Source organism: Stenella coeruleoalba, assembly GCF_951394435.1.
Source record: "Stenella coeruleoalba genome assembly, chromosome: 1".
Lineage (NCBI taxonomy): Eukaryota > Metazoa > Chordata > Mammalia > Artiodactyla > Delphinidae > Stenella > Stenella coeruleoalba.
Genome location: NC_137169.1, coordinates 7,141,342 through 7,158,174, shown reverse-complemented (window position 1 = coordinate 7,158,174; position 16,833 = coordinate 7,141,342). Strand labels below are relative to the sequence as shown.

Below are 16,833 nucleotides of genomic sequence, written 5' to 3'. Positions count from 1 at the left end.
CTCAGACTTGGCATCAACCGCACCGGGGTCCAGTTTTGGGGCTCAAGCGATAAAGAGAAGGGCATCTAAACCCGACTGTGTATTGCGAGAGGCTTCCCAGAAGTGGGATGCTTGAACTGGGCCTTAAAAACAATCAAGCGGGGCTTCCCTGGTGGCGCAGTGGTTGAGAGTCCGCCTGCCGATGCAGGGGACACGGGTTCGTGCCCCGGTTCGGGAAGATCCCACATGCCGCGGAGCGGCTGGGCCCGTGAGCCATGGCCGCTGGGCCTGCGCGTCCGGAGCCTGTGCTCCACAGTGGGACAGGCCACAAGAGTGAGAGGCCCGTGTACCACAAAAAAAACACAAAAAAACAATCAAGCGTAGGAAAGGGAGGAAGAATGATCCAGAAGAGCCCACAAGAGAGGTGTGAACTGAGAACCGCAGATGTTATGTGGGGTCCATGGGGTCCCAGGGGGCCCTAACTGGCGGAGTGTGAGAAGCCTCGTGCTTGGGTTTGATCCCAAGGGCTGTGCAGCCACCACGTCAGGGGTCGTTGGCCAAATCCAGCTACAACCTGTTTTTGTACAACCTGAAGACTAACGGTGGTTTTCACCTTTTTAAACGCTTAGGAGGGAAAAAAAGCAAAAGAAGAATGCTATTTCATGACACGTGAAAATAACATGAAGTTCAAATGTCAGTGTTCATAAATAAAGTTTTACTGGGACAAGCCAAGCCCATCCTTACGTACTGAACAAGGCAAAGCAGCTGTGGCAGAGTGATGGTCTCATCCGGGTGGCGGGACCTGTGGACTTAAACAGCTCGTTGTCTTGTCCTTTACAGGACGATTGTGGGGCTTTGGGATGACAGACGTGGTGAAGAAGACAGAAGTCGGGCCCTGGTGGAGTTTCCATCCGGGTGAGGCTGTCCCAATCCAGAAGGTGCTCCTTTCTGAGAGTAGAGACCATTTGGAACATGATCCACTCCTGCTTCTAGAATTTCACGTGTCCATTTTCCCAGGAGAGAGTCAGCTCTCACGAGTGAGGCTGCAAGCTCCTAGCCGGGCCGCCCTCTCAGGCTCCCTCCCAAACCCCTGTGAGAGGCGATGAGGCCGCCAGGGCCTCGGAATGTTCTCTCTGGCTGGCATTCATGTGGTGGTCAGCGGTCCAGGCGGAAGGGACCACACGGGTCCTGGAGCTCCCTCTCGGAGCCCATCCCCTCTCCCTGGTAGAAGGAGAGGCCCTTTACCCAGTGTCAGGTTTCATTGTGTTGCTTTTCCTTCAAAAACAAACAGTTCATTCAAATTGAACGGGGGTGTAAAACCTTGTTCTGAGGGGTGGGAGACCACCTCCCGCTCTGCACTGCACGGACCCATGTGGCTCCTGGAGTCCCCCCCTGATGGCTGGTGGACAGAGACAGAGCTCTCCTGCCTGAGAGCCCTACAGCCCTGCGTGGAGCCCTCAGCTCGGCTGACCTCTGACCTCAGAGTCATTTAGATCCTGGTGGGCTGGTAAGAGCAGGGCCACAGCCAGACTGCTGGGGTACAAAGAGCCCTCTGCCACTTAGCAGCTGTGTGACTTTGGGCAACTCAACCTCTCTGTGCCCTGTGCCCTCCAGCTTCCATAAAATATGGTTATAATAATACCGACCCTACAAAGCTCTTAGGGGAATGAAATGGCTTAGTGTTTGTCCTTAGAACAACGCCTGGCACCGAAGGCTCTGTAAGTTCTTGTCACATAAACTAAATCAGGGAGGGCGAGAGCCTCGGAGGGACCCCGGCCCTCTCGTCCTCTCGCAGGTCCCAGGGCGCTCTGTCACTGTGCTCTTCCGGCACTTAGCAGGTCCCAGGGCGCTCTGTCACTGTGCTCTTCCGGCGCTTAGCAGGTCCCAGGGCGCTCTGTCACTGTGCTCTTCCGGCGCTTAGCAGGTCTCAGGGCGCTCTGTCGCTGTGCTCTTCCGGCGCTTAGCAAATGTCTTTTGTTTTTGGCATGCTGCATGTCTTGCGGGATCTTAGTTCCCCTACCAGCGATTGAACCCGGGCCCTTGGCAGTGAAATTGTAGAGTCCTAACCACTGGACTGCCAGGGGTTTCCTGGGCACTCAGCTATTTTTAACTCATATTACTGTTATTGGGTCCAGGGTGGGCACTGCACCCCACACACTACCTAGCACAGCATCTGGTTCATAGTGGCTCTGGATGAAGGTTTAATAAATGAATAAGTGAATGAAACATCCCTCTTCTCCCACATGAATAGACTGTTCTGGAAAAATGAATCCTTAAGAAGCAACCTTTGACTCCCGGGGCAGCTGGGTCCTGTGCTCATCCGCTGGGGCAGCTGGGTCTGGCTGGGAGCTTGTAGGGTCACTGAGTGACCCTGGAGGGGAGTACAAGGGCCATGCAGGTGCTCCAAATGCAGGCAGCTATCAGGTGAGTGGCTTGGCTTCTCAGAGGATGAGGCTTCCAGTGTGCCCGGTCCTGACCTGCTGACCGCAGGAGAGAAGCCAAGAGTGGGTTCCCCAATACCTGCCAGAACAGTGGGACCCATTCTCCCTGAGTGAGTCCTAGCATGGGCCGGGTCATTAGAACTCTAGGGCCCAGGTGTGCAGCTGGTCCAGGGAAGTTAGACCAGCAGTTGTAGGAGGCACGAAGTGTCCAGAGAGGCAACATTTTTTTTAAAATGTCATTTCTACAAATATATAGACTTCCTTTTATTTTTTTAAAATAATTTTATTTTTATACTATTTGGAATACTGTGCATTTTAAATTTATTTATTTATTTTTGGCTGTGTTGGGTCTTTGTTTCTGTGCGAGGGCTTTCTCTAGTTGTGGCAAGCGGGGGCCCCTCTTCATCGCTGTGTGCGGGCCTCTCACTGTCGCGGCCTCTCTTGTTGCAGAGCACAGGCTCCAGACACGCAGGCTCAGTAGTTGTGGCTCACGGGCCTGGTTGCTCCGCGGCATGTGGGATCCTCCCAGACCAGGGCTCGAACCCGTGTCCCCTGCATTGGCAGGCAGATTCTCAACCACTGCGCCACCAGGGAAGCCCCAGAGAGGCAACTTTTACTCCCTGACAAGTAACTGGAGGGACTGGTGGGGGAAGGAAACCACTGCGAACCAGCTGAAGTTGCCCATTATTGAGGCAAAGGCATCTGTGCATCTTCATCCTTTGACTCAGGATAGCCAGTTCCCAACGTCCCCGGTACCCAGCTCAGCCCTACCCCACCTGTTCATACCTTAAGCGGCAACCAGACGGGGGAGTCCCTTCTGGGACACCCAGAAACAAGGAAAGGCGTGCCTGGCAGGCTCCTAGCCCCACCCTGCCACTGTCACCTCCCGACGCCCCTCTCTGCTCACGGAGGCTCAGACATTGCATTTACGTGCATGGAGCCAGCTAGCCCGAGGCAGGCAGAGGCCTGACATGATTGCCTCGGCCGGTCTGCAGATCAGTCATCGGTGAGGAAGGGGGGACGACAGGTGACCCCCTCTGACAGCCTCTGGGCTCTCACATTTAAAGACATGATTGTGGCCGCTACGAAAAGCCTTAGACAGGCTTTGGGTGGCATCGACGGGCCTGATCTGGATCATCCCAGGCTGGGGGAGAGAGCTCCGTGCTCCCCCGGCCTCAACAGTAGGAGTCAGGCCTCCCTGTGAGTGGGTCCCATCGCTCGGCATTCTCGCCTTCCCCCAACCAGGGGCGGGGGTGGTGTGGCTCCAGGGAGAGGAGGGCTCCAGAGTCCGATCTCAGCCTAAACAAAGACCAACCACTGAAATATCAGACGTCGCATCCTTTTTTTTTTTGATTTTCAGAATCTGAATTTTTATTTTTTTATTAATTAATTTTTATTGCAGTATAGTTGCTTTACAATGTTGTGTTAGCGTCTACTGCACAGCAAAATGAATCAGCCACACATATACATATATCCCCTCCCTTTTGGGTTTCCCTCCCATTTAGGACATCACAGTGCATTAAGCAGAGTTCCCTGTGTTATACGGTATGTTCCCATCGGTTCTCTATTTTATACATAGTACTAATAGTGTATAGTGTCAATCCCAATCTCCCAACTCCTCCCACCTCACCCTCCCTTCCCCCTTGGTATCCATACATTTGTTTTCTCTGTCTGTGTCTCTGTTTAGACGTTGCATCCTTAAGTACAGGACAGAACAGAGCTGACGCTTGCCTGGATGAAAGCATAAATTTAAATCTTTGGGAAAAACTTGGGAAATAACCTTTCTTTGAAAGCAGTTCAGGGACTTCCCTGGTGGTCCAGTAGTAAAGAATCCGCCTTCCAATGCAGGGGATGCGGGTTGGATCCCTGGTCGGGAAACTAAGATCCCACATGCCTCAGGGCAATGAAGAGCCCGCACCACTGCATCGAAAGGTCCTGCAGGCCTCAGCGAATACCCCACATGCCGCAACTAAGACCCGATGCAGCCAAAAAAATAAAGGAAAAAAAAAAGAAAGCAGTTCAGCCTCACTGTGGCCCAAGCACTGTATTGTCAGCAGAGCCAGGCACACACTTGGCCCTGGAGGATCCCTGTTTGGGCGGGGTGGGGGTGGGGGTGGGGGGGGTGGGGGGTGGGGGGGTGGGGCGGGGGGGCGGTGTGGAGACCAGACTTGGGCAGATAATGAACAACAATGTGTGGGCAAGATCTGTGACTGAACCACACTCAGGGCTGTGTGGAGCCCGGGGGACACGCCTTTCTGCTGGAGGAGAGGTGGGACACTGAGTCAGGGAAGGCTTTTTGGAGGAGGTAATGCCTGAGTCAAGTGATAAGGGATGAGTAAGTGTTTGGGAGTCGGGTGGGGGTGATGAGAGCATTCTGGACAGAGGAGACAGAAAGAGCAGAGACCCTAAGGCAGGAAAAGCATTGTGTGTGTGTGTGTGTGTGTGTGTGCGTGTGCGTGTGTGTGTGTGTGTGTGTGTATGAACTGTGTGGCTGGCATATTAAATGAGGAGGGGGTGTTACAAGGGATGAAGGAAGAAGGAGACAGGGCTGCATCAGGAAGACTGTATGTTCCTTGCTAAGGAGTTGCATTTTATTTCATAAAGGATGGGAGTATGCAAAGGCAGGTGAGTGAAATGCCACATGTACTGTTTGGGTCCCTTTTAGTTGCGCATTACAGAAACCCAGTTCCAATCAGCTTGATCACAACAGGATGCGATCGACTTTCAAAAGTGAAATGTTTTGAGGATAGTGCTACCTTCAGGCAGAGTTGGATCCAGGTGCTCAGACAATGTGGACAAGAACCAGCCTCCCGCTGAAACCGACTAATGTATAATTAAAATAATTTATAATTAAAATTTAAAAATCTATAATTATAATTAAAATTTATTAGTCATTATAATGACTAATTTATAATTAAAATAACACCCAGGTTTCTGTTCTTGGTCTTCTTATTCCTCTCTGTCCTAGGCCATACCTGTTTGATCACATGTTTGCCTAATTAATAAGGAGCAGCGAAGGTCATGGGCCTTGAGCCGCAGCTTTCCAATAAGCATCGCCGTTTATGTGATGTTCTGGGATATCTTCCGGGTCAAGATGACCTGTACAGATTATGTTGACACAGATGCCCCCGGTTCACAGACCACAGGTTCAAAGACACATAGACCACGATGATTAAGATGATTAACCCCTTTGTTCTTTGCCTTTAGAAATCCCTAACTCAGAGACCAAGTTGGAGTGGATCTGAGACTTGTCTCCCATTCCCTTGCTTGGCACCCCGCAACAAAATCCTTGCTTTGTTGCAAACGCCCACCCTCAGTTTGGCTTTCTTTGCTCCGGACACACGAGCCCTTTGCGCGGATTCAGTGCTTTGTCTCTGCTTTCCTTCAGGTGCGTTTCTTTCCCAGGTGGGCACTCCTTCCATGGTGACAAAGGTGGCTGCCAGCAGCCTCAGTCTCCCGTTCTGCTGCTTCAGTGAGCCAGGCAGAGAAGCCGCTTGCTCCGGAAGTCCTGTGGCTGCTCTCATTGGGGGAGATCGAGTCACAAGCCCATCCCTGAACCAATCACGCTCACTGATTTGCCAGGTTTGAGTCATGCGCCCGCCCCTGCACGCAGCGGGTGGGCAGCCAAGTGGACTTAGGGGAGCTGTGGGGTGGCTTCCCCAAAGTGAAATATGGTCGCTGCGATCAGAAGAGGGGGAAATGGAGCACTGGGCAGCTACGAACAACAGATGTCTAGTTTCATGTTGTATGACTCCATTTATATGAAACGTCCAGAACAGGTAAATCCAGAGACAGAAGGCAGATTGGTGGTTGCCAGGGGCTGGGAGGAGGAGTAACGGGAGTGATGGTGGTTTAATGGGCAGGGGGTTTCCTTTTGATGTGATAAAAATGTTTTGGAACCAAATAGAGGTGGTGTTTGCCCAGCACTGTGAATGTACTAAATGCCACTGAGTTGTTCACTTTATAGGGGTTCATTTTATGTTATGTGAATCCCACCTCAACAAAAAATTGCTTAAAAACCCCAGAAAAATGGCATACCCAAATTACGAGAAGAATTTCTTTCGAGAGGCATTAGATGAAAAAATGTGACTCTTACATTGGTTCCAGTTAATGAGGGAATTGTTGAAGACCGTCAAAGGGAACCAGGTGTTTCTTCAACTTCACAAGTCAACGTGGAGGGACCTCCCTGGTGGCCCAGTGGGTAAGACTCCACGCTCCCAATGCAGGGGGCCCGGGTTCGATCCCTGGTCAGGGAACTAGATCCCGCACGCACGCCGCAACTAAGAAGAAGTCCGCGTGCCGCAACTAAGAAGTCTGCATGCCGCAACTAAATGATCCCGCGGGCCACAACGAAGATCCCGCGTGCCACAACTAAGACCCGGCACAGCCAAAATAAATAAATAAACAAAAATATAAAAAAAGAAGTCAGTGTGGAGCCACTGAATACAGATGATCAAGCTCATTCTCCTGAAACAAGCGAAGGGTTCAAGGCTTGCCCCAAATCTAGTTGTAGTAAACCAGTTTACCTCTTGCCGACCATGACGTCTCCAATTAATAAAGTGAGTTGGGACGCCTTATGGAACTGTACAGATGGCCAGAAAATAGGGGTTTATCTGAGACTCCAGAAACATGCTTATCCCAAAAAGGATCAGTATATTCCTCAATCATCACAGGAGTCCAGATTGCAGTCACGTTCAAGGAAACGCGAGATGGTGACCAACAGAACAAGTGTTCGGAAAAGTAGGATGAGGGAGAGCAGGAAAGGACTACTGTGGGTAGAGTGATAACTTCAGCTCAGGAAGCCATGTTGGCAGCATGGTCAAGAATTGCTGCAAGAACGTTCAGCCCAAGGCTGTGAATTCACAGCCCCTTCCCACCTCCGTTGAGTCCCTTCTGCCGCAAGCCTCAGCTGTCCAGTGGTGTGTGGTCCCTGGCAGACCGCTCTTGGCAGACACAGAAGGTTGGGCTCGCCTGCAGTTCCGTGCAGGTCAGGCCTGGGTGCCTGACACTCCCTGGGGGATGATCTCTCTCTTTATGTTCCCTGCCTGCACTTTCCCATCCCCAGACCTAGAAGATAATATGTTATACCCTGAATGTGCTAAGAGGAATAAGAAAATTATGAAAAGATAAATTGCAATGGGGAAGAGGAAGAAACTTGGTTTGGACACACCAGCATCATTGCTTTTAGATGGTCCATGTCGGGAATTCCCCGGTGGTCCAGTGGTTATGACTCGGTGCTTTCACTGCACAGCCAAAAAAAAAAAAAAAAAGGAAGTTAAAGAAAAAAAGGGGGGCTTCCCTGGTGGTGCAGTGGTTGAGAGTCCGCCTGCCGATGTAGGGGACACGGGTTCGTGCCCCGGTCCGGGAAGATCCCACATGCCGCAGAGTGGCTGGGCCCGTGAGCCGTGGCCACTGAGCCTGCATGTCCGGAGCCTGTGCTCCGCAACGGGAGAGGCCACGACAGTGAGAGGCCCTCGTACCGCAAAAAAAAAAAAAAGAAAAAAAAGAAAAAAAGGAACATAGATGGTCCATGTCTTAATACAAAATAAAAGGTTACCAGAGGGGAAGGGGGAAGGGTGGGTGAAATCGGCAAAGGGGCGTGATTGCATGGTAATAATGGTAACGAGACTTACTATGGTCTATTATTTTGTAGTGTACACAAATTTCGAATTACGCTGTTGTACATCTGTAACATAATGTTATATACTAATTTTACCTCAATTAAAAAAATGTTTGTTAGAAACAAACAAACGAACCCCAAACACAGTGGCTGTCTACTCTCCAGGCATCCTGGGATGCTTCCTTATTTCACAGAGCCGCCTGGATGGTGCGACTCCTTTCTTTCCTTTTTCCCCTGTTCTTTCCCTTCTTAAACCTCAGAGGGTTTGGGACTTGCAGTGAATTTTAAGCCAGAGGTGATTCTGGGTGTGGCCACCGGCAGAGCCACTGCCCACTGCAGTGGCCCTGGAGACCTGGATGGTTGGTCCAAAAGCTGAGCTCATGTCTTTTCATGAGACCTGGTACAGAGGCCTCTAGTGAGATGCCAAGGACGTCTTGTTCACCAGCTGTACCTGTTTTCCTCCCCGCTTTGGGTGGTGGACAGGAGCTGTATTCCGTAGGGTACGAGGCTGCAGCTCCAATTGGCCGGGAAGACTTGGAATGCCGATTTCCATCATCGCTTGGCACTGAGGATGCGCGGATGACGCCGCTATGAAAGGGCTGGTTTGGGGAAAAGCTATTGGTGCTGGAATTGTAAAGGGGAAAGAGGGTTTTGGCTCATTCTCTGGGCCTTTCCAAATCCTCCATGCTGGGGTTTGGGCAGAGCCCAGAGCTGCCTTGGGGCTCTCCCAGAATGAGCTTGCATTAGCTCCTTCAGGAATGGGAGTTTGAATCCAAACACTCCTCCTTGGGTTGCTCGGCACCAGCTGGCTGTGGCGGGATGAGGCCCTCTGGTCCCTGGCAGGCCTGGCCCTCTGGGCTCATCTGGCACAGAAACGGGGAGCGGTCGCTCTGGCTGAGCTGTGCTCCCTGCTCCTGCCTTGAGCTGTGACGGGCTGATCTCAACCCCAGGGTCTGATCTCAGTGATGCTTCGGGGATTCTCAGGTCATGGTTTTGGACCCGCCTGGATCACCTGTACCTGGTCATCTGGGGTTTAGGGTCCTGTCTACAATGCAGATCCAGCTGACTGGGTCAGAACCTCTGAGAGGGATTTTACAAACTCCGTTCGGGGATTTGTTCACCAGCTGAAGTTAGAGAGTGACTGGAGGATGGGACTATGTTTTGCTCCCAAAAGCTGAGGATTTCCTACTTGCTTTGCCTCCTGCCTGGACGTGCAGGGTAGGAATTCTTGCAGATGCTGGGCTCCGGCAGAAATATTACAGTGGGTCCTGGGGCCATGGGGCCTGAGTTTGAATCCTGACTCTGCTCTGTCACTTTCCAGCTGGGGGACTCCGGACCAACCACCTTGCTTCACTGGTCCCCGGTTTCCTCATCTCTAAAAAGGGGTCCCTCAGGAATTCCCTGGTGGTCCAGTGGTTAGGACTCCGTGTTCTCATTGCTGAGGGCCCGGGTTCGATCCCTGGTGGGGGAACTAATATTCCACAAACCGCACGGTGTAGGCAGAAAGTAAAAAAATAAAAAAACTAAAAAGGGGGCTCTCGAAATTCATGTCCACCCAGGTCCTCTGAATATGACCTTATTTGGAACCAGGGTCTTTGCCTGTGTCATTTGTTAAGGACCCCCAGATGACATCAGCCTGGATTTAGGGTGGACCCTAAGTCTGATGACTGGTGTCCTTGTAAGAAAAGGAGAGGAGGGGACTTCCCTGGTGGTGCAGTGGTTAAGGATCCGCCTGCCAATGCAGGGGACACGGGTTTGAGCCCTGGTCTGGGAAGATCCCGCACGTCATGGAGCAACTAAGCCCGTGTGCCACAACTACTGAGCCTGTGTGCCGCAACTACTGAAGCCCGGGCACCCTATAGCGCATGCTCCGCAACAAGAGAAGCCACCGCCGTGAGAAGGCCGCGCACCGCAACGAAGATCCAACGCAGCCCAAAAATAAAATGAATTAATTAATTAATTAATTTAAAAAAGAAAGAAAGAAAAGGAGAGGAGGACACACGGAGACATACACAGAGTGGAAAAGGCCATGTGAAGACAAGGCAGAGAGGGGAGTGATGTGGCCATAACCCAGGAAGGCCTGGAGCCCCCAGAGCTGGAGGAAGCCAGAGAGGATTCTCCCCAGCAGCCTTCAGAGGGAGCATGGGCTGCCAACACTTGGATTTCCAGCCTCCGGCCTCCTGAACTGTGAGAGAAAGAATTTCTGTTCTTTTAAACCACCCTGTTTATGGTCATTTGTAGTGGGCACCCTAGGAAACAAAAACACTGCCTCAAAGGACAGTCATCACCTAGAACATCTGACACACAGCATACAGAAGGGGCTCAATCACTGTGTAGACGGAACAGCAGAGAGCTCAGTAAATTTTCAGGGAGCAGCCTGTGGCTCTGGAGAGGACCAACCAGTCAAAAGGAGCATGCCCAGTGTGTCCGGGCCGGCCCTGCCGGTGCACTGCCTCACTCCACTCCCTCCTGGCTTCCAGAGGCTGGAGCCTGGGCAGGGAGCCGGGAGGGGACAGCACCAAGGAGAGGGCCGGGAAGGGCAGCCCTGGCCCAGGGCGAGGAATGCCCCCGCCCCTCGAATCATGGCATGCGGGCCAGTGGCTGCCTGCTGACATATCACACCCCAGGGGCAAGACAGTGGTGACCTAATGCTGGTGTCAAACACTCAGGGCCCCTCCCAGCACCGCCCTCATGCTTCAACGTTGCCCAGAGGGAGCTGTCCCCACCCCACCCCTGCCCAAGCTTGTGTGCTCTTCCCTCCCTTGCACACACAGCAGGACAAGCAGACTGCCTGAGCCAGGACTTCAGCGGAGGTTTATTATTTGGATGCTTCGGAATGGGCGAGGCGAACAGTTTCCACTTCCCCGAGGGCAGCCGCATCGTAAATCCTGGAATACGCACTGCACATCTGCCACAGCTGCCCGGGGAGCGTGTGATGGGATGAGCTTCGCAGGGACTGTTCCTGGGGCTGGAGTCCCACTCTCTCTCTCACCTCCGTCTATAAAAATAATGGCCTACAGGTGGGGAAACTAAGGCCCAGAGCTGCTAAGGACCTGTTATACACCTTCAAGTCAAAGAGCTTCTTGGCAACAGAGCCGGGACTGGAATGGAGAATTTATCTTGGGCAAAGTTCTGTTCTACTTCCTGGACCAGGGTTGTCATCTTCTTGGCCACTGCTGCTAATCTCAGCTCACCTGCTCCTGGGTCCTGGAGGTGCCCCCACGCCCACCCCGCCCCCGAGTCAGGGCATGGTGGCTTCTGGGCTCTAGAAACAGCTCTTATTTTCTTGGCCCTCACCTTCTGAAAGTGAGTATATCTTACCTTCAGCAGTGACTTTAGCTCCATGAACTTTCTCTGCGCCCACTCCACCTTCAGAGAGAAAGTTTTCCCGAGGCTCTGGATTGGGGTTCTTGGTCTCTGTATCACCACACGACCATGAGCAAGGATTTTAGGACAGTCTGTCGAGACCGGGCATCTAGTATGGTGAAGGGTCCCTGAGTATCCGGGACACACGCGGCCCCTAACCTGTGCTCCGTTCCCCAGGAGAGAGCTCCATGCTTCTCTGCTGGTGAGCCAAGTCCAAGTCCTCGCAAGGGCTTTGACAGGCATCTGGAACACCGGGCAGGGCCACTTAGAGCTCCCCAAGGCTTCTGCTTGTTTATTTTACCATCATAACCTGAAGCCAATATTTAAGCATTACCAAGGCAACAGCCGAAATCTCCCAGCCCTTGGCCCCCGGCCAGCCCCACATGGAGGGGACAAGGGCAGGAGGGGAGAAAGGAAAATGAGTCCACCGTCCCCCCACACCCCCGACCACCTGGGAAAACAGTGACCCAAAAAACAGATCCCAGCTTCTCTTACAGGGTAACTGTTCTTTTCGGGGGGCCTATGACTCGGCGCTTTTCACACAACGGGAAGAGAATAGAGCAAGGCTCTACCCCGATATTTTATTTTGTTTTCGCCATTATGGTTGGAAACGAGAGGTTCTTCCAACGTTTATTGAAGCATAATGTGCATGAGGAAAGTGGACAAGTTATAAAGGTACAATTTTTTTTCTGCAAAGTGAACTCTCCCTTTCACCAGCACCCCAACAAGAGCAGCCCCCCCCAAAGGTCCCCTGTCCCCTCGTCACTATACCCCCAGGGTGACCATGATCCTAGCGGCTCACAGTTTTGCCTGTTTTTGTACTTCACATAGAGGGAAGTGTACGCTATGTTGCATCTTGGGTTGAAGCCAACAGTATGTTAGGTTCTAGGAGGTTCCCGTGGCCCTTCTCACCACCATTCCGGGGAAGAGAGAACGCAGAGGAGGAGAAGACACCTTCCCTGTCCCACAGGCCATGTGGGTGTCAGGAGAGGGACGGAGAGCATGTAGAGAACGGGGCGGGGGTCGTCTGATATTAGAAAGAAGCCGCAGCGTCCTTTTCCCTTGTGCTGTGCATCTCGAGTCTCCACCCGACGTGCATGATGGGAGAAAGGAGGGGGCCGCGGGGTCACAACAAAGCCTGCCCAGTGGGTCTCCAGAGCCCCATTCCCAGAAGTCCTCGTGTCTCGTGGCAGGACGCTGGGGGCACCCACATCCTCTTTACTGTCCAGTGAACCTCTCCACTGCAGGGCTGGCTCTGATCGCCTTCGTTCTTATGCCTGGTCGGGGCAGGGCAGGGATAACCCTAACCTGTGTGTCTTGGTGGGGTTGGCAGTCCTGGGCTCAGTACCCCTGTGTAGCCCCTGCTGCCACGCGGATTTCACTCTCTGTCCCAGGATCGAGGAGGGGGTTCTTTTTTTCTGTCTCTCTCTCTCTTTCTTATTCGGGGGTGTCAGCTTGCGGGATTTTAGTTCCCCAGCCAGGGATTGAACCCGGACCCCCTGCAGTGGAAGTGTGGAATCCTAACCACTGGACCGCCAGGGGAGTCCCGAGGAGGGGTTTATCTTCTGGGTGCTTCACATCCCTTGGGCCAGTGAGTATCTGCAGAGAAGGACCAGTTTTCAACATTTCCAGGCCATCACAGACTGCTGCCTTTGTGAAATACAATAGCCGTGACACAGGTGAGAAAAAGAAATGCGAGAAATAAAAAGCCACCCAAAGCACAAGCTCCCACTTCCTTTCTTATCATTAGACTCAATGGTCACAAAATCGCATTTCACAAGATCTAACAGGACAAACCTAGCGAGGGGCAAAAGGCATGTAGAAACTTCTGAGTGCTGACGCTCGAGTTCTATACTTATTCTGTGGGTTGTGGGCAGGCTGTTCGCTGACCGACGCAGGTCTGTGCGCCACACTTGGAGCAGCCTTGCCTTAGACCGCCCTCTGCCCCGCCCTGGGCTGACCTGGAGTGGTCCCTGCTGTTTGCGTCTGCCTGGGGCCCCCTTCCCAGCTCCTTGCAGGTCCCGTCCTCTTCCTATTCTCGTGTATGCTGCTTTAGCGGAAGTAAAAGAGAGAGAAGCCTCTGCCCACCTTGTATGAGACCCCGAGCGCAGAAGCCTTGCTCTTTTCAGTTTCTTGCAGATCCTTAGGAATCGCACCTTGCTTCTTTTGGCACCTCGTGGCTTCTCTGCCTTAGATGTGGGACAAGTTTCCTCTGGGGCTGGGTTGGAATACTGCACTGCTGACATGAAGACGGTGCCGCACCCCGATTTCCCTGTGCTCCCCCCTCCCCCAACCCACTGTATCCTGGCAGCCCGATGTCACCCTCCGGGAGATGCTGAGGGCATGGGAAGGGGGTTGCTGGAAGGGGTACGGGGCATCTCTGCCCCTTCCTTGCTTAAGAGTCTCCGTCCTGTGGTTCAATCCTGAGCCCGCACGTCCTGGGCTTTTCCTTGAGGGAAGGCTCTCTGGATCCAAGTGGGCTGGCAGCTTCATCCCGGCTGAGGTCACCACCAGGGACGTAACCACGCCCTCCGCCCACTTCGTCCTCGGTATTCCCGCAGGAGATCCGTGGTCTCGGCTCCTTTCGCTCAGGGGCGTCTCCGAGGTTGCTCATCGTCCGTCACCGTTGCGGAGGGACAGCTTCCCTGTGACCAGCCACGGTGTGACCGGCCCCTCCAGAGGGCAGCCCACGTGACCTCTGTGGCTCTAAGAGCCCCCAGCCCCATCTGGCCAGAGTGTCATGGGTACGTGTGGGATGGTGAGGAGGGAGGAGTGCGTTTTCTACCTGCGATTGGTTTTATTGGGGCTTCTTTTGGGACAGATGGGCTCAGTGAGGACCCAGTAAGCCCAGCCAGAGACACATGCAGAACCAGTGGCATGGATTTACGAGCTGTCACCGGTCCTGCTGTGTACAAGCCTTCCTGCCTTTCCCTTTCCTCTCCTCATTTTTCTGCTTTTTTTTTTCTTTTAAACCCTGGCTGCATATTTTCTCTAAACCAAACCATCTGTTTACTAGCTTTTCTAAGCAGTAATAAAGACAGCAGAGACCTGAGAGCCCCTTGGGTCCAGGAACCTTCTCTGGCTGTCCCCAGGTGGCCCAAGGAAGGAGTTAAGTGCCCCAGAGTGGGCCCTGGAGGTCGCGTGTCCGGCAGGGTCCTTTCCTTTCTACCTGAAGTTGCCTGTGCAAAGCAGTGTCTCCTTGGAAAGGGGCTGTGTCTGCCTCTCCACTGCCGCCTTTTGCAGTTGATCACAGGACAGTGGGGTCACCTGCCCGCGGCAAGCTGCCTGCTGGATGCGGACGAAGCTGGAGCAGAGGCGCTGGGCAGTGAGGCTGCTGGGCCATCCGGGCTTCCCGGGCGCCAAGTTCTCTCCGAGGGAATGTACTGAGTTACCAGGATGGGTGAGCCCAGGAAAACATTTCGACAACAATGCCGAGCGCCTAGGTGACAGAGGAAAAAAAAAGAGGAGTCTGTTTGGGAACAGATTTCGGCCCTCACATCCAAGGCATTAGTAATTCAAGCAGCAGTGAGTGTCATATTTACTTGGGAAAGTATGAAAAGTCAAATAACAATGTTCTCTTTACAGCTTTCATCATCGGCTCGCTGGGTTCCCAGTGCAGTCAGCCACCTGATCATAAACAGGGGTGCGCTCTGCCATCTGGCAGCAAGGGTGAGCGTGCTGCTGGCAGCTGGGGCCCAGGCCCCTCAGTGCCAGGTGGACTCCACCGCCAGGCCTGGTGTCAGCCGCGCGGGCCCTGGAAGCCCAGAATGTCCCCCCCAGGCACTGTTGTCAGGACGCACCACCGCACACCGCTTGGACTAGGAAGCGGCCGGGGATGGCGGTACTGACAGCACCGTGTCTGGCCCAGCAAGCTGGCCGGAGGAAAGATGAAATCTTAGGTCAAAAAACCTCCACTTTTTTGTGTTATGTCATGTCATCATTATTATTTTTTTGGCCGTACGGCACGGCTTTTGGGATCTTAGTTCCCCGACCAGGGATCGAACCTGGGCAGTGAAAGCACTGGGTCCTAACCACTGGACTGCCAGGGAATTCCCTCGTGATATGTTGTTTTTTGGGAGAGAAGGATGGAAAGTCAGAGGGAGGGTGACCAACCATCCCGGTTTATCTGGGACTGAGAGGGTTCCAGCCTACAGGACTTTATGTTCTAAAACTGGGATAAGCCGGTCACCTTGGTGGAGGAGGTGTTCACAGCAGGAAAAGGTGCAGGCTTCAATGTCAGCATTCATGGTTTGCCCCTAACTCACTATTTGCAAAATGGGGTAAACTCCCCGGGGTTTATCTATAAAAAGGAGAGACTGACTATTAGGGGAGGAACAAACTCAGCTCTTTACAGGCAGGGTAGATAACCTGACAGGGAAGGGGGCAGGTCTGGGGACACAGGTGGCCTGTGGGATGGTGAGACCAAGGAGACCTGGAAAACAGGCTCCTCCCCTCAGCCAGCCCATCACCTCCAGGCAAAATGCGGGCCCTGGGCTGCCAGATGTCTGATTTTTTAAAGAATTTTTTGTGAAAATTCCCAAATTCTGAAATGTTGGCTCACAAATTAAGGACATCCTGTATAGGCCGCACAAACACCTCCGGTTGCCAAGTTGGCCTCTGGGCAACCAGTTTGCAACCTCTTCACTACACAATTTCTAAGTTTCCCGTCAGTTCTAAAGTTCAATGATTTTATTTAACCAGCCAGCCGTCCCCTCAGTTAACCGGAAACGAATCACATGGTTTACTTTGAGTGAGATATATAAGCAGATATATGTGTTACAAAAGCTGATTCCAGGGGGTTCATTCTAAGAAGCGTTTTCTCCAAAGGAGGCATTATGCTCCCAGAAAAATCTCAAGGGAAAGTATTGCAAGCAGCAGTAGTAGCTGTTGGATTGGGCTCTAAAGGAAAGGGTGGAGAAATTCCACCAGTTAGCGTTAAAGTTGGAGATAAAGTTCTACTAGAATGTGGAGGCACCAAAGTCGTTCTAGATGACAAGGATTACTTCTTATTTGGAGATGGTGACGTTCTTGGAAAATATGTGGACTGAAATACTTCACCATTGAAGTGGCAACATGTGAGGGTGCCCATTCCACTGAAGTTCTGAAATCTTTTCATCGTGTAAATAATTTCCATGTTTCTTATAATGAACTAATGATTTTTTTTTTTAAAGAGGTTTCTGCAAACTTTCCAAGTTGGTCTACTTCTCCGTTGATTTAGATGCTGTGGATCAATATTGTTAAGATGTCTGTTATAACCTAGATGAACCTGGGGAACAATCGGCCCAGTGAAAGAAGCCTGACACGAAAGGTCACATGTTGTATGATTCCATTGATAGGAAATATCCAGAAGAAGCAAATTCATAGAGACAGAAAGTTGATTAGTGGTTGCCTGGGGGGAAGGAGCGATGGGAATTAACTGCTAATGGG

At 52.3% G+C, this 16,833-nt stretch overlaps 1 pseudogene across 1 annotated transcript; it reads left to right on the top strand.

The window, feature by feature from the left end:
- Positions 1 to 6,790: 6,790 nt before the first annotated feature.
- LOC307198341 (developmental pluripotency-associated protein 2-like) lies at positions 6,791 to 15,228 on the top strand (annotated as a pseudogene). Its single transcript has 2 exons — positions 6,791 to 7,617; positions 15,071 to 15,228. The product of its transcript is annotated as a developmental pluripotency-associated protein 2-like (transcript).
- The last annotated feature ends 1,605 nt before the right edge of the window (positions 15,229 to 16,833 follow it).